This window comes from Dipodomys merriami, unplaced genomic scaffold (assembly GCF_024711535.1).
Source record: "Dipodomys merriami isolate MVZ:Mamm:240054 unplaced genomic scaffold, mDipMer1.0.p SCAF_1, whole genome shotgun sequence".
NCBI classification, from domain to species: Eukaryota; Metazoa; Chordata; class Mammalia; order Rodentia; family Heteromyidae; genus Dipodomys; species Dipodomys merriami.
Window position 1 is genome coordinate 108033330 of NW_027202270.1, and position 22360 is coordinate 108055689.

Genomic DNA, 22360 nt, shown 5'->3' on the forward strand with positions numbered 1-22360 from the left:
ATGTGTACTATATAAATATATTGTATATAATATATCGTATGCACATATAATTCATTTATCCACATCTAAAAGAGAGGATGAAGTAACTGTCTCTATGGGATTTAATACAATGCTTTTGGTAACAGAGAATAGAGCCCTGCAAATCTCCAGTTTTAATGACTAGGGCATAGCTAAGTGGGGGAACCATGGCCTCACATTCCCTTAGCCCTGGATTCATTGCCTAGCACCACAAGAAAAACAAAGTTATAATTTTATAACAATAGCAGAATATTAAAACATAGCATACAAAAAACAAAATGAGACAATATTTTGCACATATTTTTGGAGAAACAAAATATAAACAGATGTATAATAGTTTAAATTAATACAAATTTAAAGTGGGAAAACACTAGTACATAGCAATGTAAGGCAATGAAAAGAAAAATATATCAGAATAATGTTTTCTGCAAGGGCTGTTAATTAGAATTTTTAATAATTTGGTGCATAAGATTGTTAAAATATGTGTATTTGATAATGATTATATTATCTTTTGATATTGTCTAACTTTGTTTTTCAAAATATTTCATTTTTATCACTTAATATCATCTAGCCAGATATTGGTGACTCATGTTCATAATTGTAACTACTCAGTGAGCTGAGATCTGAGGCTCACAGTTTGAAGCCAGCCTGGGGAAGAAAGTCCATGCAACACTTATCTCCAGTTAACCACCAAAAAATCTAGAAATGGGGGCAAAACTCAAGTGATAAAGTACCATTCTGGAGCTAAAAATGTAAGGTACAGTACCCAGACCCAAGTCCTGAGTTCAAGTGCCAGTACTAAAGATCTATATCTATCTGTATCTGTCTATAACTATATAATGGTCATATTCTATGTTGTAAGTAGTCTTGAGAGACAAGAACAAACTGATCAGGAAGCTGCTCTGAGTTCACACTTTTAGAGGTAGAAATCTGCAAGAAGAGGATATTTAAGGTGTCAGTACAAATATTCTAGAAAGTATATTGAGGATGAGTGATGTCTGAGTGGAGTAATGTGAGAATTCAAAACTTCACCAGAATTAAAGAATTTAAGTATCTTGCCAAGCGTTTTAATTTCACTTAAATGAGTGCCTTTCCTTGAATTAAAACAAATGATTTGAGAATCTAGATTTCGTCGAATACAGTTTCCATGAAATCAGTTGTACATTACGTAGTTTGAAATAGACTCCTCCTATATATTTGATACAGGCAAGGTCACTAAACGCTTTCCATCAACCCTAATTTTTCTAAAATCTACTTTATGAATATAGAAACCTAAGGATTCAGACTTACAGAACTGTGACTTAAATCCAAGTGTGTATTTTCAAAACCATGGTTGCATATTATAGTGAGTGATGCTTTAGACCACAGTAGCAAATCTGATCTAGATATTTTGTTACCTCCCAAGACAGTATAAATATATGTAGGGGAAATATACCTGAATCTTAAGAGTGATAGTAAAACTATTTTGGGAGTTAATAGGGATTGTTTCCAGAATTCTCACATATGAGTCTTGAAAGTACTATCCATGTGTAATAGAGAAATAAAAGGAAGATCATAATATGACAATTCGCTTGTTGGTTGCTCAGTTCTTCTAGAGGATTTTACTTCGAGGGACAGTGGCTGAGGAATCAACTTCTCACAAGGGGTCTTGTGTCACACAGTAGTTACAAACAAGTTGTGCAGTGAATTTCATGGCACAAACTCAACTGCTAGCACAGAAATAGACGGTTCAGTGCCAACCAGTCACAAAAAGTATTCCATTTCTTTTATTTATTTTGCCTATAAAATGGTGAGCAATAAATCCAAAGGAACTTTAACACCTAGCTAGCCAAACAACTGCAATTAAAAAGCCTAAAGAAGCTATACATTAAACCGGAATAGCAGGACAGTTAATCGAGTCTTCTCAACTATGACTAAAAGGAATGAAGAAACTGAGAAGAGCTAGGAGGCAAATTACCCAATCATACCTTAGGAAACATGATTGAAATGATAACAAAACATTAGACATGACTTCACAAGAAATTATCTGCTATCATAGGGATAAACCCCATCAAACATTATTTACTTTCATCCAACTAAGTTTTAATCGAACACATTAAAAATAAACTGTTAAGTTGTAAATTCATGGGGATGGTATTCTACGAAATCCAAAACCATGGTCCCAAGTATAAGAAGGAATGTCATGTGACTGCCCACTGGTGGTTACCTAAATGCAATTAGGGGCAAATTGTCAAGATCAATTTAAAAAAAAAAAAAAAAGCATGAATTTCTAACAGCTGGGAATTTGTATAAAAACAGTAACGAAAATCTTTCCTATAGGTCCACCAGGCTGGTAATAGAAGCATTTTAAATACTTAGAAATGTCCTGTTTCCATCTACTATGATTGTATGTGTCTAGTACGGCTCTTAAGTTAGGCCCTAAAAACAATTAATTAGAAATTTTATTTTTAATACCTAATTATTTCATGACAATTTGGCTTTAAAATGAAGCTTAAAGATCATGTGTAAACTTTCCTAAATCACACACACACATGTGCATTCATACACACACACACACACACACACATTTGAAATATGTTTTTTCAATGGATAAAAATAGATTTGAATAATCATTTATTAGCAAAGAATGACTGAAGCATATCTACTTTTCATGTTAGCAAGTTTATTAGAAGCTCCAATTTGCAAGAATTAAGTTGTCTTCAAATTTCTGGGGTAGGTAAGCTAGAGTGCATCAATGATTCTTTAGTATGAGTGAAGAGCAAAAACTAAATTAGACCCATCTACTATGACAAAATGAAACTATAGGCAAAAGGGGGATTCACATTGGGATCATTCTTCTTTGGGGTGTACTATTAGAATGAAGCACTTTGGGATTCTTTACTAACAGAAGTACCAGGAAAACAAATACTTTAGAAAATAAGAACTTAGTCAAGGAGAAAGTATGATTATAAAAGACAAAATTTACTTTTATTTATAACATCATTTAAGAACTGTTCTTAGCAATGGGTATTTGAAATACTTTTCTTTCTTTGAGCTGTCTCCAAAAGTCTTAGCCTAGAGGAATACTTTTAAGAAAATCAGGTATTTCAAAGATTAAGGTTCAAAATCAACTTTTACTAGTAAAATAAAACAATTGCATCCAATCATTTATTGTGTTAGCAACACTCGTTCCAGTTTTCATTAGGGAGTCCTTGATCTCATCTTAGTCCATAAAGACTGAATGTCATAACAAAGACATATGAGGAAATAAATGTGTTTTACAAAGGCCAAGTTAAAAATTCAAGAAATAAAAATAGAGGAAACTATCTTATTTATCTCAGAAGTATATTAAATAATAAGTTTGACTCTGTGTGTGTGTGTGTGTGTGTGTGTGTTCTGAAGTCCATAAGTGAAAAATAAGTTTAGTTACCCATAAAAGTGCCAGATTTTCAACTCTGTTTAGAGGTTTGCTGAACAACATTTCTTATAAGATCTAGTAGCCAAAATACACTGTATTCTCTGAGTTCCTGGTTAGTAATCAGAAACATGCTCCTAACTAGACCTTTTAAAATATTACAGAACTTCATGAAGTACAACTATGATTGCAATTAAGGAAAACTTCAATATGTGGAATTTGTTTAAACTTATTTTGAAAAAATATGAATGCTTCAGGAAGCTTCACTTTTTTACTTCTTCATATTATTTTCATATTTTGAGATAGCAGAGAACATTATATACTATAAGTATCAAAGGCTAGTAACTCAACAGTAATTCAATATTAGAAAATCTAGAGAGACTTTCAATTTAAAATAAGCTTCTTATTTTGTCTAATAGAGAAAAAAATGAAAGAATTACTTAGCATATGCTTGAATCTAGCTATGGACATCACATTTTCAGTAGAGTAGGTCATGCCTTTCCTCTATCTCAGAGAAAACTCTAATAAAAATAGTAACACATGCAGAATACTAAAACTATCTTTAACCCTGAAGTATTCATTTTTTTGCTCATTTGAAATCAGTAGAGTGCTCATTTTTAAAAGATTTCGATCATTAAGGAAAATTAATATCTATGGTCATCAGTCCTTAGAAAAAAATTATCTGGGAGTGACAGAAAATTGACATTAATTTTTAACGATGTGACATTAAAATAAATCCCCGGATACATTAACTATGTCAAGACAGATCTTCTATTGAAAAAATAGGCCAAAGTAAATTGTTTATTTGAAAGACAATAGTTCTTTTTATATGCTGAGTATAAACTCTTAAGTACTTATTCTACAAGAAAACTGAACTTCAGATTTGACTATGAACAACAGTAACTAGATAGCCAAAGTGCTCTTAATTAACCAGTTCTCAGAGATACTTTTAAAGGGGTGGTAGCATTAAAGAAACTCTTGGTGAAATAGACCCTGGCCTCTCATTCAAGGTTCTCACAATCACCATGGAAAACGAAGCTGTCTTGTACCAGCTTGTGTAGTAGGGTTAAAGAACACATTTGGTAGAAAGCTTTCTGGTGCCTGGCCCAAGATGGCATTCATTTCCAGAGCTGAGATAAAATGGTCAAAGCTGAGGAATGTACCTGCAAATAAAATGACAAACAAGACCTTTCTGAGTATGGTTGGGCTTACCACCGGAAAGAACAATGAATAGTTCTGCTGCCTCACTGGAAACTTCAGCCTTCTCTAGCAGTCTACGACCCAGCCCCTCCTCCTCTTCCTTAGGGCTTTCATTACAAGGATGGATTCTGAACTTCGTTTTCATCCCAATCTTCCCCCGGTTTGCTAACTACCCTCTGCTTTTCACCTCCTATCAGGTGTTGGCAAACAAAAACGAAAACACACAAAATGGAAAAAGGGTCAAAAACAGAGACAGAGGAAAAGAGGGTGGGGATGGAAAGCAAAGTTAGGCTGCCCAGCTAATACACAAGGTCTTTGGAGTTTTGATGCAATGTTTTTGCAAGGACTTTGGTTCCCTGGAGGGAACTACAAATTCTTATTTCCAAAGCTGTTGGCCGTTCTGACAGGCACAGCTTGAAACTGTTTTAAGTGGGACAATCCTGAAGGAAGAAGGATTCCCCCCCCCACACCTCCCCTCATTGTAAACTACTTGGAAGTGCTCACTTGGATCTGCCTGGAGTCCGGGCTAGTGCTTCTCCACGACCCTCCCGTGAAGTCCCCAGAGCTGCCAAGTTTCAAGTGAAACCCAAATGGAAATACTTTTCTCTCCTCATGCCTCGGGAAGTCTGGGGGCTCGGTTTGCATGCAGATGCTCCTCCTGGACTTCTGGCATCTTCGATTATCCACTCGGAGGGACAGAAAGCTATGAGCAAGCGGCGATGGCTTCAATGGAGACGTCTCCTGGACTTCAGTGGTGTTCCTTGGAGTATCTGTCCGCGGTGTCCCTTTGATTTGAGTGTCTTCTGAAAGAGTTTTTATGGTCCTGATCTCGAACTCGGATCTCACGCAGCAGCTCTCACTTCTGCCGAGATCCCTGAAGCCTGGAGCCGACAACCGTCGTCGACCTGGATGGAGCCTGAGCCTGAGCAGCGGGAACTGCAACCCCAGCCTTGCTTCCTCGGACGCAAAGCATTCAGAAGGGGTTTGCGGACTCCCAAACCTAAGACTAGACTAGGAGCTTGGGACCAGGGGATGAGGGAGCAGGGTCGGGCTGGAGGAAGGGAACTGAACAGAAAGGAGATGAGAGGCGTTCACATCTAAAGTACTCCACTCTTTTGAGTTTCTCGAACGAGGAGCCTCTGTGAGTCCTGATTACGCGTGGGTGCGGTGCGCGCATCTGGGGTGGGTGTGCTGGAGTCTGCGCACCCTCGTGCACAGCCACAGGAAAGCCTGGCAAAGCTTACAGCTAGCAAAAGAAAAGAGAAAAATAGTCTTATCCTAGGACACAGCAGGGGTGTTTAGACCAAAGAGGCCTATCCATTCCATTTGCGTGGGGCTCGGGTTAGTTCTCAATCCCCACTCCAACGATATCCCATCCTGAAAGACCCCGGGGCGTACTTCGGCTTCTTTTGTGCCACACCTCCTTTCTGCTTCACCCTCTCCCCCCAAGTACTGGTGACCTCCTTCATGGCCAGGCCTGGTTTAGGATGCCAGTCAGGAGCCCTTTTAGCTTTCAATACTAACATGTAATCCTCAGGGCTGACTTTTTTTTCACAGGTCTGATGTTAGCGGATTCTATCACGGAAAGGTTCTTTTGAGAATCCTGGCTGAGGAAACTAATCACCCACCTACAATCTCGGGGACTGTGGAAGCCCCACCTAGAACACAAGTCAATAGCTCTCCAGATCAGATTTTCCGGGTAGGATTAGCTCTAACGACTTTTCCCACGGCCATTAATAGCATCTGCCTGACCCCGGTGCCTCGTTTCTATCCCATCACCGCGGGACAGCGTGTGTATGTGGGGTGGGGAGGGGACGAGGGGTTCCGATCAGCCAATTTCCTTCCCCCACCCCTCCTACCACAGGAAAGCCCCTGGAAGTTCGCTTTCCGCGGTTGGGTTCCCCACTGTCTCCCCTCCCCCCTTCTGCAACGCCCCCGCGCCTCCTCCGCCCCGGGATTCGCCGCGCTACGCTGGCTTCTCCGCGCGCCCGTGGGTGAATCGGCTCTCGGAACACGTCCGCTCCGGATTCGGGAGGACTGAGAGCGGCTCGGCCGCCTGGATTAGGGTGTCGCCTGACTCTCGGGGTCTGGGCGGTGCGGCCGATCTCGTCACTGCAGCGAGGGCCGGGCTCACGGCCGCGCGCCCGCCGCCGCCGCCGCCGCCGCCGCCGTCTCCATGCTGCAGCGGGGAGAGCCTTTTCTCCCGGCCAGGCGGCCGCCGTGGCACGGAAGCACTGTGGAGACAAGCGGGTCTCCAAGGCCTGCCGGGGCGGCGGCTGCAGCCTCGGAGCCCGGCTCCCCGCCCCGCGCCTAAAGCTGCAGACTCGCCCTGGCGACGCGGCCCGCGGGCGGGGCGCCTGGGGCGCTGTGTGGCGTGGTGGTGCGCAGGGAGGCGGCGAGCGTGTGCGGAGCTGCCCGGAGCGGGCAGTGTGTGTGTGTGAGTGTGTGAGTGTGTGAGTGTGTGTGTGTGTGTGTGTGCAGGCTTGTGTGCCTGTCTGTGTGAGCGTGGTTTTCCTCCTTCCCCTGAGCCTGTGGAACGGCTTCGTAGCTAGCTGATCCCTTTAGGATTCTTGACTTTGGGGAGCTCTAGGCTATGAGCACAACCCACCCGTATAATTCGTTTAGCACGGTCGGTTATATCAAGGGAGGAAAAAAAAATAAAATAAAATAAAGCGCACTGGACGGGGGTGGGGCCGCCTGAGGAAGCCTTCTGGAAATACACACGCAGAAGAGAGGAGGAATCCAAAGACCCGAGAAGACTTTCATTCCACCTCTGCTGACCCTCCGTTGCCTGGGCAAGATTGTGGATGTTTGCTACCGTTTCCAGCCGTCTTGGCGTCTCTCCGGGGGTTCGTTAGCCGCTTTCCTGCTACCTGCGTGTGGATGTGCGTGTGTGTGTTGGTGCGCGTGTGTTATGTGCGCGCGCCTATCTGATGCATTTGACTGTCTTTTTATCCAACTGCCCAGAAGCCAATGTGTGAACTCTCCGTGCTCCGCTTCCCCGGGAGCGCCAGGGACGCCCAGACGCCTTTTCCCGGTTGGATTTAGAGCCAACGAGAGGCTGAGGACCCAGGTGTGTGGATCACTTTAGCCACACATTGGAAAGCAGCGGTATTAACTCGATTCCTGGTACACGGCAAGGTCAAGAGGGGGGCTTGCAGATGGTCCTGTGTGCGTGCATCTAGACTTTGCTGTCTCGGCAGGAAGGATACGAAAGTTCAGCCCTTCGAGCTGGAGCTGGTTTACTATACAGACAAGGTAATGAGGATTGCTTTTCAAACTGCTTAAAGAAAAACAAACAAACAAAAAAAAAGCCCACAAAAAAACCCTGACGTGTGTACAGCTCTTTCCAGGCTTCCTATTCCTTACCAAAATGTCACCAGCTCTTGAATTACGAGGATTTGGTTTGGAGGAGAACTTGAAGGAAACGTGATCGCAGGGCCAGGCGAAAAGGAGACGCTGTTCTTTGCTGCCGGTGGGCTTAAGAAGTCGGTTTGGAGAAGGACCCGGACTCTCCTTGTTTCTCCCTCCTGGAGCAGTGTTGCGTGTGCAAGTGTGAGTGTGCGCGCGCCCGTTGAGTGTGTGCGAGTGTGTGTGAGTGTGTAAGTGCGCGGCCGTCCTGCCTCTGCCCGCTCCCCGGGCGCAGAGCTGCGGGTTTCATGGGGCGATCGGCGCCGATCCCGCACCCAGCGCGACCTGCAGGCAGTGGCGGCAGTGGCAGGAGCCACCTCTCCGACTCCCTAGGATGCGGGTGCTGAGCTATGGCAAAGGGCAGCGAAGTGACGAGCGAGACACGCGCACGACTGTGAAAGCCACCTGGAGCCACCTTGCCGGGATTGTACCTGCGGGCAGAAAGTCCTCCTACGACCGTCTTTTCCCCTAGTGGCACCAGGTAACAAGCAAACGCCTACTCCCTTACCCAGTTTCCTTTTGGTCTTGTTTCTAGTGTCTTATCTGCATTGCAGGCTACTTTACTTATTAATGTTTGAAAATCATTAAGAAGGGCTTGGGTATCCAAAGACGCCTGCTCTGTGTGTTGTGGTAAATACAATGTCTAGTACATGGAATATAAATCTATACCTGAGCTCTCTTAATCTAGTAAAGTGAAATCTAAACGAATGTGGACATGCTCCACCCTATATATATATATATATATATATACATATATATATACATATATATACATATATGCATTTATTTGGAGCTAGGCTTGTTGAACCTGTCTGAAGGTGTCAGAGATTAAAATTTCGTGTTTGCTTTAGGCTATGGTTGCCACAGATCATTCGGTATTCAGTCCTCCCCGATTGTACACTGAGAAGAGTGTTTGGTTTCCACCCATTATTTCTTCCAGAGATCATTTTTGATCCCTCTTTACCTGCCTCTTGGTGCCCTGATATTTTTTCCTCCCATTTCCTTATTGTGGACAAGCTTGCAAAAATCCTTTTAGTAGTTGCAAATTACGATGCATTGGGAGACTTAGAAATGGAGTTTTCTTGGAACTTGCTTAGCATGGAAGGGAATTCATTGTTAAGGGTGTGTGTTGAGATCTATGGTGTTTAACTGCCGGGGCTTGATTTTATGGTAGCTGAATAAATCCATGAGAAAAGTCATTTTTATATCTAGAAAAATGAGGCCAGATCCTTAACCAGACACCCCCCTCCCCCAGCTGAATTATGTAGGTTGTGGAGAGGGACTTGCGATTGCGTTTTTGTTCTTTCTGTGTAATAGACATTTTGCAATTACTTTCCAGTGCTTTGATTTACCAGGAGCAGGTTGGGTTTGTGACTGCCTAATTAGCATACTGGGTCTGATACGTTAAAATGGAGATTCCTGGACCCGTTCATTGAACTTCCAGACCTCCTTTCCTCTTCCATCTGATTTCTTTCTTTTCTTTCCTCATCTCCTCCGCTGTCCTTCCCCTGCGGAAAATTTCACCCCCTTCTGGAGGGCATTAGAATTAACAAGATAAAGCTCTTCCAAAGTAGTCTCATCAATGTTTTATTACATAGTGAAGACCATCTGAATAATTCAGCTAAGGAGTGCTCATTTGTCTCCCTCCTTGGGGGAGCTGCCTGCTGGCAGTACTCAGAGGAGGTTTGGCTCTGTGGATCTGGCCATGATGTACTTCCAGGAGGCAGAGACCAGGGTTGTTCTGGCTGGGCGGGGGAAGTATAGGAGTGCTGCCTGATTTTCTTCCACTAGCGGTGTTTCTATAGATACCCATAGGATGGCATTTACCATCTATGAGCTGGCCAGTTGCTGCTCTAGTTGTCCCTACAAGCTGATATCCCCAACTCCTTCTCTGGAGTCTGGGCTCAGCTGCTGCAGCAGCCCTTGCAGGCTGGTGGTGCTACAAGGCCATGTATGCAGCAAGCTTTGGGGGCTGGGCTCTGCCACAGCAGCTGTGAGGTCGGCTTTGACACTTTCTTAGGGTGGGGCTGGAGAGCTCAACGGGAGCCCCCTAGCAGACAACAGGCAAAGAATGGCCAAGGTGGTAGCCTGGATGTGAGAAAAAAGGCAGTGGGAGAGGCATGGGAAGGCTGTCTGTGGTGTCTGATTGCCTTTGCGTACACAGCCGGGTTCCCCACCCCAGCCCTCTCCCATGTGAATACTCAAAAACACGGCTCTAAGAAGGTCTTGATATTTAAATACTACACGATTAAATGTATAGTTTCCTACATTTCCATTTGTTCTTTCCCTTCTTCCCTCATGCTCTTCTGAGTTTGATAAAGACATCCATGCCTTTCCTTGCTTTGCCTTCTTTTAGAATGCCACTATAATATCAACTAATCTAACATACCCTAGTTCATATGTACTAAGCAGGAAGAGGGGAAAGCCATTATACAGGCAGGTTTATGTGTAACTTTCAACTCTAAGGAAGGACAGCAAGGGGAACTCAACTTGAATAGAAAAGCAGGTCCACCCTTTACCCTCAGAAGACATAGCAAAAAAAAAAAGGATTGCCTGCATGGAAAAGTATAGATAAACTAAGTAAGCTAAGAAAGAAAAAAAAACGGGATTTGGGAAGAATTTGAAAACAATTTTTTTCATCAGTTTTTTTTCTTCTTTTTCTTTTCCTTTTTAGTGAGACCAAGTGCAACTCCTCTATCACTTAAAAAATCCTAGAGAGAGCTGACTAGTGGGTACTTAAACATCTGACAAGGACATGCCTTTATCTCCTAAATTTACCAGAATATTATGACAACGGAAATTATGCCATCTTCTTATCCTACCAATAGGTTCACAAGTAAGTCCTACCTCCTAAAGGGTGACCAAATAAAAGAAAGCTGGTGACAACAGATAGTTAGTGAATTAGTGAATATGGCTACTTGGAAAATAGCACTCTTTCCTCCCTCTCTCTCTCTCTCTTTTTTTTTTTTTTTAGTATTGTTTCTGTTTTTTTTTTTTTTGCAAGTTAATTCTTGTCTTTGTCAAAACAAAACCATTAAACCTGATGTTGAATGCTCAAAACCTAAACAGAGATTAGGATGTGATTCAAGTTTAACATTGTGATTCATTGATGAGATTGGAATTAGGTTAAATGCCAGAACCCAATATAGCTCCTAGAACAAGGTATCATGTATATATTTCCAAATGAAAATAAATGTTTCTCCCTCTCTTGTTTTTTCACTTGTCTGGAGAAATGGAGAAGATTCTACAGACAAGAATCTATGTCTCTAGTTTGTCAAGATCCACAGACAGAACTGGTCTAGCTCACTGATGGGTTGTCAGCCAGGTATGGATAGGAAATGTCCTAGAGAAAGCCTTCTCTCTTGTAAGCTTTCTTTGGTCACTATTAATAGGAAAAGCATAAGAGAAATGTTAGGATACCCCTGGGAAAAGATGAACAGATAGGAAGAAAGTAATTATCATTTGATTCTCATCCCCTAGATTAATTTTTCCCTTTTCTGTTTTGAACAGAATGACCTTGAGCAACACCAGGACATTGAGCTTCATACCCCTTTTTTCTTCCTTTAAAAATGTAATAATTCCCAGACAGTTCAGTTTTGAAATACAACATTAAGGTGCTGGTTCATTTAGGGAGGAGTTCATCAGTGTGTATCACTGGTACTCTTGCCAGCCAGAGATAATTTCTTCTCTTTTTCTCAAGAGAGAGAGAGTAAGAGCTGTAGTCATCTGAGGGAGAATTGCCCCACCCTTGTTTCTTCTTCTATTATTTTCATATCCTAGGTCACTAAATAGATTCTTGATGTTAAAGCAGAATCTGGTTATGACTTTGATGTTTCAGTGATCATCCAGTGTTATGTCTACCTTTAATCTTTTCATGACTGAGTAGCATTTCCCTTTGTCCATTTAAACCAGAGCTCTGTTTCCTCTTGCTGCTTGAAGCACTTTTGGCAGGGTAGTTTTGCTGAGTTTACTAGCTGGTGAAATTAGGTTCTTGCTTTCTGCTGATACTATTGCTGTGTGATGTGCTGTGCTATGTGGAAGGGATACTTGAAACCATCTAACAATGTTCCTAACTGGATATGAAGACACTACGGAACAACTACTCAGTTTTTTAAATCAAAGATACATTGATAATAAATAGCATGGCTAGTAAGTATTTTGGCCAGTGTTGAGGCCAGAGGAAGAAATCTACTTGAAATTTTGGAAAGACTTAGCTAGCTAACTGGTTGCTTTTATTACAATGATTTTACTTTTTGATTGCTTGGAAAAGCAACATATTGGCAGCATACGTAGGTTTTTCTTTTTCTTTTGCATGGCATAATCACTTGTAAGTTTTCTGTTATATCCAGGTTAAAGAATCAGATTTAGGCCTCATAGATGTAAGAGTGACTTCCTAGCAGACATAATGGGTAATCCTGCTGATTCACCTCAGTGACTTGTGTGTATACCTCTACCTTGTTCCAGATGCCTTGAAAATGAGTCTGTAGATTCTGTTTCTAAAGCTCACATTTTCATTCCTGTGGCATCCTTCAATCATTGAGGACTATTTAGAAACCAAAGCAATATAATTGGTCCATTACATGGTGTGTGCATGATGAAATTAGGAAGTATTATGTTTATAATTATTGAAGCTATTTTGATTAGAGGTAAAGCATTTATATTATACTCTATCACTATAAATTATATGGTATTATGAAACTTCCAATAAGTAAAAGGGGAGATGAAAGAATTTGATTCAGATATAGCTGATACTACTTATGAAGTAGGAAGATTAGGTCTGGCCAGTGCCATGTTGGCCACACGGTGGATGGTAGGGAGGTGGATGGTAGGGAGGGTCTGGTATCAGGTCTTCATGGTGGGAGAAGGTGAAACCCACTGCCTCTCAGGTGATGGGCGTGCCTGAATCCCTGGAGGCAGGGGTGTGAACTTGGATGATAGGTTACTAAATGTGTCAGTCCAGTGCCTGAGGCTGGGAGTTTCACGTGACCTTGGCCCTTTGACATGACCCTGTGTAGGCTCAGACCAGCTCAGGCGCCATTATGCCATGCCATGACACGTGCCTCCATGTTCCAGCTCTCCATTGGAGCTGAATTGGTCTGGTGATATTGTTTCTCTTCTTTCTTTCCTCCCTGGCCTTCATGGCTCAGTTTCCTAACAGTGTTCAGTGTATTTTCTGGTTGCTGATCTTTGAGACAGGATTCTACCATGCAAGAGCCAGCCTTTCAATTCGACCTTTCAAAATGTGGCTTTTCCATTTTTCTCTACATACAACTATAAGCTTTTTTAAAAAAAATCAAGATGGTATGATAGATATGGTTCTGATAAAATGTTTTTACTGAACTATATCATAATTTATCATTAATTATAAAGATGTTTAACAAGTGAAAGCAAACTACAATGGAATTATAGTTACATGTAAGTGTGTGTGTGAGAGAGAGAAAAAGAGAGAGAGGAAAAGAGAGTATTTGTGTGTGTACCATAATTTTATCTGTACCAAGCAAAACAGGTGGAGAATCTCTATTATATGAACTTCCAAATAACATTTTCAATATTTCTCAGAAATTGGCTTCGACATTTGATTTTTGCTAAGTTATAAGACTACTTGGGAAGAAAGGCCAATTGACCAGTTGGGGACTTGCTAATGAATATATCTTTTTGTAATAAAAACACATAATTATAATATTTTTGCACTTTGTTTGTGGGAAACTCATAGCGATTTAAAAACAATCTTTTAGTTAACTATTTCAAAATTGGTAATCTGACCTGTTGAACTTAATGACTTATTGTACAACTACTTAAAATTAAAGCAAAAAGGTATTATAATCTTGATGGAGAATGGCTGCAATATGAAACTGAACAAATTTTAGATTATATAACAAAAAAAACTCTGAAAAAGAAGCAATAAAATAAAAAAAAAGTTAAAGAAGTTTTTTTGTTTTTTTGGGTTTTTTTTTTTTTTTTTTGGGTCTGGTTGTGGGGCCTGAACTCTGGGCCTAGGCACTTCCCTCAGCTCTTCAGCTCAAGGCTAGCACTCTACCACTTGAGCCACAGCGCCACTTCCGGCTTTTTTCTTTTTGCTTATGTGGTGCTGAGGAATCGAATCCAGGGCCTCAGGCATGCAAGGCAAGCGCTCTACCACTGAGCCACCTTCCCATCCTTCAAGAAGTTTTTTAACCAAATATAGGAACAGTTTCTCAATTCTTAGGAAAATATTGAAAGGAAAATAATTAGCTTAAAATATACTTAATCAGAGCTGATTATTTAATTAGAGATACAAGCCTAACTATTACATTTCTATATAGAATTTTGATCAAGTGCAGAAGAGCCTGAAGGATACATTTCATTGGTTCTCTGGAGTTTGCTCTCTTTTCACTGCTCAAAATTAGTGAAAGGTCTTACACACAAAGAACACAAATTCTACTGTATTACGTCATCCCTAATGTTCAATTACTATCATAAAATTTTTATTTTTATTTTTATTTTTTTACTTTTTGTCCATACATGGGTTTGAACGCAGAGCCTTGTACTTGATCATCAGCTTGCTCACCTACCTGGTGCTTTACCATTTTTGCTATGACTCCAACCCAACTTTTTGCAGATTTTTTTGGAGATAGATTCTCAAGAATTTTTCTGCCCAGGATGGCTTTGAACCTTGATCTTCTGAATCTCAGACTCCCGATTATCAAGTATTACAGTCCTGAGCCACCAGATGCCTGTCTGTAGACAGTTTTTTTTCTTAATTTTTAGCTGAATAACAGCACTAAAATGTACACAAATCAAATGCCAACACTGCCCACTACTTGAGCTTTATTCCATAAGGATAAATATCTCCATGCCATTAATATTCACAGTGATTTCAATTCAAAGCACTCCATTCCATAGAAATATCACTCACTTCATGTTGAGCATATGGAGCTATTTATGGGAATTACGTTTTGACTGCTTATCCACCAGGCATTTTAACAACATATGGCTAAACTTTGACTTTTGTCCTTAGGGAATTTGTTTTCTGAGTAATATGAAAGACATATACAAATGTATCAATGTTTTTCATCACTTTTCATGTTTTATCTCTTGTAATAATCAAGAACAAAGCTTCTAACTTCTCTACCCCTTCCTGTCCCTCATCATGAAATGAGGCTAATGATATGATTATAGGATAGGGTTGTCACAGATGCAAGTGGTAATAATGTCATCATTAGCAGCAAGATCTTCAGGAAGTACCTATAAAGGAGGTGATATGTATATAGCTTTAAAGCCTATATTTGGGATCATAAAACCTTAAGGTGTCATCCAGAATAGGTATTACTTGAGTGCCATCTGAATACAAATGCAAAGCCAAGAGTTTCCTTGCATTTGACAACGCACAGGCTGTAGGAGCTGTGATATATCTCACAGTACATGACTTCCCCAAACCTATTCAAATATAAATTTAGGAAGTTAGAATTATGAATCTTCTCAGACTTCTTGACATATATTCGGTCCTATCTTTCCTCTAAAGCTTCTCTGCCAAGCGGTCACTTGATTAAACTCAAGTACCTTCAGTGATTTTCAAAATCACTTCACCTAAAGCAGATTACTCCATTTTTGTACAAGAGTGTCACATTTTAATCTTTTGGATTGAGCCAAATTTCTGGTATCCTGTAGCTTCTAATCAATTTTAAGATGGGGAGTAGGGGAAAGGTGGTACACAATAAGTCTATTTCCTAATAACAGTATTTGGACTATGTGAGCTGAACTATTTGAGATCACCAACCTAAGATTCCTCTGCTCAGGATTACACATATCCCAGCTGGTTAGCAACAGTTTTCTATGTGTTATTGTTTCAAAACCTTTTATATTTTATGTACTCAATAAAGGTTAGCTCTCACTAATCTTCAACATTACTTTCTTCTCTATAGGTCCTAGGTTATCCTACTTTTTTCACTGATGAACTTTATTAATGCCAACAGTCCACGTGGATTGATGAGTATAGAGTAAGGTTGTCATTCGTTTCTTTTAGTACAGAAAAAAGGAGTATGTGCTGCAGCCCTTTGTACTCTTTTTAGATGTTCCAATTTGGTCAATGTATCTCTTCTACCTGAGCTGAATAGGGAGGGCATGGGAGTCCTTAGCCAATTACTTCTACTATGCTACAACCTGTCTATCCAGGTGTGGTCACAAGATAAAAAGTATTTGCAGTTTTGTGTTTTGTCTATAGTAAAGGTATCTGAGACTATTCTCCCAATACTCAGGTATTGTGATTTGTTTATAATGACCTACTTATATCTTTTTCAGCTAAAAAGTGATAGAAGAGTAATTTAGAGCATAATGATCTTATTCATCATCTGAGATGATGGGCTATCTATATCACAGGTTGTCTGACCTAATAATCTAAATATTATTCTTTATTTCCCTACAAACTATTTATGTTATTTAATGAATACTTATTCTTTTATCTATTTCTTCTCTGAGACACAAATCAAAATGGAATAGATGCCATTCTAGGAAAATTTTATTTCACTGTAAAAATAAATACACTTTAGAAAGGCAGCCCCCTAGGATAGAACTAGTCGGTGAAATCCTTACATCTTAACCTCTTAATTAACCCTTAGATCCAAATGGCTCTTATCTGGAATATCTGTGAATTTGTGTTACCACCTGTTTTTGAAATAAAATCAAGTAGGTTCCTAGTAGTTTCCCCTGCTTCCTGATAAGCTTATCTGATTTCTGACAAGCAGGTAAGTAATTTGAATACAGAAGAAAAATGAGAAAAAAACTTGAAGACTGTTTTTAGATTATCACTATGATCCATAATTGATCCTGCTATTCTTTTTAGGCATCCTGGTTTAAAATAAGTATTGAAAGATTGACAGTGTGTTTCTGAATAACAGATTGGGGCTGAGGAAAAGTATATGCTTCCCCTGAGGGAAACGCATAGGCTTCTTTCTGTGTATTTATAAGGAAACTACTGAAAGATGACAATGTATTCTTATATATTATGATGATGGCCAGCTTCATCAGCACCATCATACCTTTCTCCTCATCATTTTCTGAGAGGTGTTGTATGTCCATTACTGTTTGGGTTTCACTTTTTCTTTTGGTTTGTATTTTCCACTACCCCATACTCTGTGACTCAGTCAGCATCGCCTCTATCTTGAGAAGCAAATTAAGGCTCAAACCAATTAATTTTATTTGGCTGTGTGAAGACACTAAAAGGATTACAATTCAAATCTAAACATTTGTGATTCTAGAGAGGACACGATAGTCATTATGTCTCTTTTCGTCTCCTTTTTATGGGTGCTTTTGTTGATGATTGCATATAATATCTTTTAAACTACATTGTGGATTACCAGCTTCTAAATATATCTCATCTTACTGATTCCATATATCTTTTATGGTACAAAATTTGCACTATCATATTTTATATTTAGGAGTCCTTGAAAAGCTATATGTGTATGTATTAGGGGATTCTGAATGTGTTTATATTCAGTACGCATTTTCATTCTGAGTCCTGAATAGTAAGTATGTACTAAAACTTTTGTTAAACTAGACTGTGAGGTTTGGATGATTTACTAAAGGAACATGGAAACCATTGAAAATGGACAGATATAGCACAGATATAATAAATATGTAATAAAATATAATAAATGTATAATAAATAGTTGTTCCTGTTAGTGAGGAATCAGAGAATACTGCAATGTTGGGATGTGATAGAACTTAGAGATCACACGTCCATCATCAAAATATTTGACTCAGTCTAATAATGTACTGCATTCCAATTATCACAATGTTATTTTTGCAGTTGAAGCCATCATCCTTAATAGTGTTTCAGATTTTACTCCTGCTACCTCTTCTCTTTGGTACAAGGCAAGAAAGAAGTCAAGTACGAAATTCACTTTCTTAGCTCAAATCATTATCATCATTATTTCAATGGCAGAGGGATTTGATGATGGTCTGTCAAAACCTAGGCTTAATTCTAGATATACCATTTGTCAGGACAGATCTTTCCCAGAGTGAGCCTGTGGTATGTTCTGATCTGTGATCTACTTTCTTACTTTCTTACAATGCCCAAACATTCCTTGAAACATCTTCCCCTCAAAGATATAGATGGTTTGTTTTTGTTTTTTTTTTTTTATGTAGAATTTAGACTCTTCCTGGTTTGAACCACAGGTAGGCAGAAGTACTTGTACAATTTGCCAGATTAATTCTCCAGATAACATTTAGCATCCATATCGTATCACTGACAAAATATAATTGTTATGTAGCTTATCCCAGATCTCTTCTCTCTTGAGGAAAAGTGGTCCAAATGTCAGCTAGATCTAGTGATGAGGCCATTATACTAAATTGAGCCTCACAACAGTTATATGAGTGATCCCAGTTGTGACCAGAAAAACTCCCAAGCGTAGACCAACTCAAATCACTCATCAGCAAAACCATGAACAAGTTTAAATCACTGCATTATTGGGTAGAAAGAAAACAAGGAATCCATCCAGGGTAATAGGCCATAGCCAGCCACTATGGTTCAACAAATATTTGTTTAAAGATTTACCATTCTAGATCTACTACTATTCAATGTATGTATTCATATGATTTTGAAGCAAAATGTTTTCATATACTAAACCTTTGGATATGTTTGTTAATCCCTCAGTAGGTAATTGTAAGCTACCCTTTCACATAGCTGATGGCTGAATGTACATGGAATTTATTCCAATTTGCCTGCTTTACTAAAGTTGCCCCTTATTACGATATTAGAGAAATTTCCCGATGAAAATGTTGAAATCCTGTGCTAAGGGCCATGCTCTTCAGTTAAAGCCCAAGGTGCACAGAGGCTTTGTTTCTCCAACTTGCTTTTGAGCTTGGTATGTTTCAGTTTGATGTTTCCTTGGTTCTCCAATGTTTCATTTTACATTCTAACTGTGTTTATATTTACTGTTCATTCCTTCTATAAATTAAATCAAGATTGCACAATTACATTCTGGCACTTCATACAAACACACTTCATTTTATTTAATAATATTCACATTTATGTATCAAATTACTCTACAGGAAATTGATACTCTGTTGCAGGTATAATAAGGATACAGTGTACAGGCCATAGAATACAGAATTAAAATGACTTTTATAACTTTATTATAGTTCATTGGCAAACGTACATCATTAACATAAGTATAGCCTACTTCAGTGATTTGCTTTTAGCAAAAGAAATGTATTTGTGAGGAGGTGAAAAGAAATGTATTTTATATTCACCTACGTGTTTCCTTCAAAAATATTTTGTAATTATGGATTTGAGAGTCATTCTGAATTATACTGAAATACAATTTACAATTTACATTTTCTTGTATTTCTTAGTATGATTTTAGAGCTTATGAGTAAATAGGTAATTCATGTTGTATCAATTATTTGAAATTTTTACTAGTGAAATATAAAATAACCAGGTACATATAACCAAGTATTGCAAGTGTAATTGAAAATTAAAACATAGTTCTCATAGTTCTTGTCTAGAGAACGGAGCTAATGTTGATATCCTCCCAAACCCTTAACAAGATGCTGAAATAGGATTCAGGACGACCCATTGTAACAATGAGATGTACAAGACAGTATGTTGAAAACAAACTTTACAGCTTTGCTGGGGGAGGGGGAAAGGGGAGAGGACTTGGGGAGCAGGGGAGGAAAGGGATGGTAGGGGAAAAATAAAGGAGGTTGTAACAATGCTCAATAGGAAATGGACTCAGTACCTTGCTCATGTAACTGTAACCCTTCTGTACAGTATTTTTACAATAAAAAGTAAATATTAAGAACAAAAAACCCCAACAACACAAGACTTAATTTGAAACATGAATAAAAAGGAGGTATCGAAGTAAGGAATTTCCACCTTTTCTCATACTGAATGACCAATAATAGAATGATTAAATCATACCAACCATTAGCAGTTATACATGCTGAAAAATTGTAGTTTCATATAAAGAATAGCTGTATTTTCAGGTGTTTTCATATTTTCATAGTTGCTCTACTGAAAAATATGTATCCTTATGTTTTTCATATCAGATTGTATTATTTGGCTTGAGTAGAAAACATCTTTCTGCTTTATCATGCTATACTGAGGACTGAAGGAATTTTTTTTATTTTTATTTTTTATTGTGAACATACTGTACAGAGGGGTTACAATTACATGGGCAAGATAATGAGTACATTTCTTATCAAGCATTGCAGCTTCCTCCTTTGTTTAAAGACAATATCAAGGCACTATTTTTCTTTCCAGATGAATCTATAAATTTGTCTTTTGAATAAATCAAAATACAAATAATTTTCTCAATAATATTGTTAAAGTAGCAGTGATAATATTGTAAAAAGTTGACATTACACATAGAATATGATCTTTGGGATATAGCCAGGAAGAATAAGTTAGTAATCATTTTACCAGTTATTTAATGTACAGAACTAATTCAAGTTGTGTTTTATGAAACTACTTAGAGGAATATCTGAAAAAAATAATATAAAATCACAAACAGAAAAACTAGATAATATGTTCAGAATGGTCTTATTTACGTACCATTTATTTTGTGATAAAATACACCCTTTTCCTTAAGTCTATGTTCAATGAATGGAGTTGAAAAATGACTAATATCCTAATTTCTTTTTCTTTTTGTGCTGTTTGAGAAAATTGACCTTCTATTTCTTTAGACTGAGTTTTGATGACTTTATAGTTCTATAAACTTGTCACTTTAATAGTTTTTTTTCTTTTGTCTCTTGAGTAGATGAAGCTTTAACTCAGTGCCTCTTGCTTTCTTGCCCTGCTTACTTTCCTGTTTGTGCACTCTACCATTAGAGCCATGCCTCTGCCTTGGCTTTGGTTGGTTAATTGGAGATAGAGTACAATTTCTGCCTAGGCTGGCTTCTAATCTCCATCTCCAGGTCTCAGCCTTCTGAACAGGTAGTATTGGAGGTGTAAACAAGTGGCACCCAGCCAATAGTTCTATTGGTTCTCTTAGTGCTTTAATTAAAAATATTTGAGTTGCCAGATGAGAATATGACTATAGTAGTATTCACTTGTTGAGATAAAATGAAGAAATATATATGTAATTAATACCTGCGATGTTGAACAAAATCAATTTACTTCAATTTGAAGTGCTATTTGTAGCTTTACAATGTGATATGGAATAAAATAATTATCTTTAAAAGAAGGAAGAAGAATCAGAACATTTTAAATGAGAGGATAGGGAATTTGAGGGGATGTTGGGTGAATAAATGAATTGATATGTACATTGACATTATGCCCATATTGTAATAAATATTGTTAGAGAAGGTAACCATAAAATACTAAAATGCAATAGATAGGAACTATTTTCATTACCTGAATGTTAATGTTTATGTTTTAATGATAATATTTGTAACATTTAGATCTAGTTTATGTAGAAAAGAAAAAAATGCTATTTTTGATATATGACATATTCAAAACAACCTTTGAAACATAATTTGGTATTCTCATGAAGATGGTTTCTATTATCTTTCCTTATGTATCTTGCATAATATGTAGTCTATATTTGGAAAAGGAACTACCAGCCCCTTCAAACTGATTGCAAACTTTGGTGGAAGGGGTAATTTATTATGGGAATCTCAGTCTTCTTACAAGCAGAGATTCTGTATGAGCTGAATGAATGTAAATAAAATTTATATGCACTTTGACCAATTAGTGTAATCACTGATAGTGTAAAGGTAGAATGTGCCATGCATGAGATGAAATGATTAGTTAACTATACAGCAGACCAAGGTAAGACTTACAGGTTGGATATATAAAATGTGAGACAAATGGAGTGAAATGAGGGTTTAACCTTGTTAGAGTTTTTCAGAAACCAGCATTTATAGCATGAGCTTCCGGCTTTAAGCAATTAGAGATAAGATGGACCAATAGGGTTATGTCACTGAGGATTTATTTATGAACAAGTGGGAGAGTCAATGTAACCTGGATCAAGCCCCAGTGGAGTTTCTTGGTTCACCCAACCAGTATAGAGCTGTCTTCAGGCATTCCTTGACTTAGCATTGCAAGAATTGAGAGATCAAGATTTAACTTTCCAGTGTAATTCATCTTTATTTATTTATCTTCTAGATAGGAAAGAGCAGAGCATGATAGTTTCACATTATCACAGCACAAAGTGCAAAGCAGAAACATAAAGAGAGGGAGGAAGGAAAAAAGGAGAAAGAGAACTGCTTTCTTGCACTGCTTTCTGGAAGTCCGAAGGTGTTTCAATTGGTGCTTTATTGAATTAGGTCACATTACCATTTCTGCACAGAAGAAATTAAGAAGCTTCTGTGTTACTTTGTCCATTTCTATTTCACTTCCTATATACAAAATACATA

General features: G+C 38.7%; 1 protein-coding gene and 1 long non-coding RNA gene across 6 annotated transcripts in view; one reads left to right on the forward strand and one right to left on the reverse strand.

Moving 5' to 3' along the window:
• Positions 1-3820: 3820 nt before the first annotated feature.
• On the reverse strand, positions 3821-6506 carry LOC138804116 (uncharacterized). The gene is made up of 3 exons (XR_011365182.1): positions 6137-6506; positions 5117-5858; positions 3821-4575 (listed from the first exon to the last, which is right to left on the reverse strand). It is a non-coding gene; the product is annotated as an uncharacterized lncRNA (long non-coding RNA).
• Positions 6507-6826: 320 nt separating this feature from the next.
• The window catches only part of Lrfn5 (leucine rich repeat and fibronectin type III domain containing 5), a 263210-nt gene continuing 247676 nt past the window's right edge, over positions 6827-22360 (forward strand). For 4 of the 5 annotated variants that reach the window (XM_070027150.1, XM_070027179.1, XM_070027197.1 and 1 more), the window contains exon 1: positions 6827-8504. The gene's annotated coding sequence lies outside the window, so the exon portion shown is untranslated. Of the gene's footprint in view, positions 8505-10697; positions 10860-22360 lie in introns of all 5 variants that reach the window. The other variant, XM_070027161.1, reaches the window with a different exon arrangement.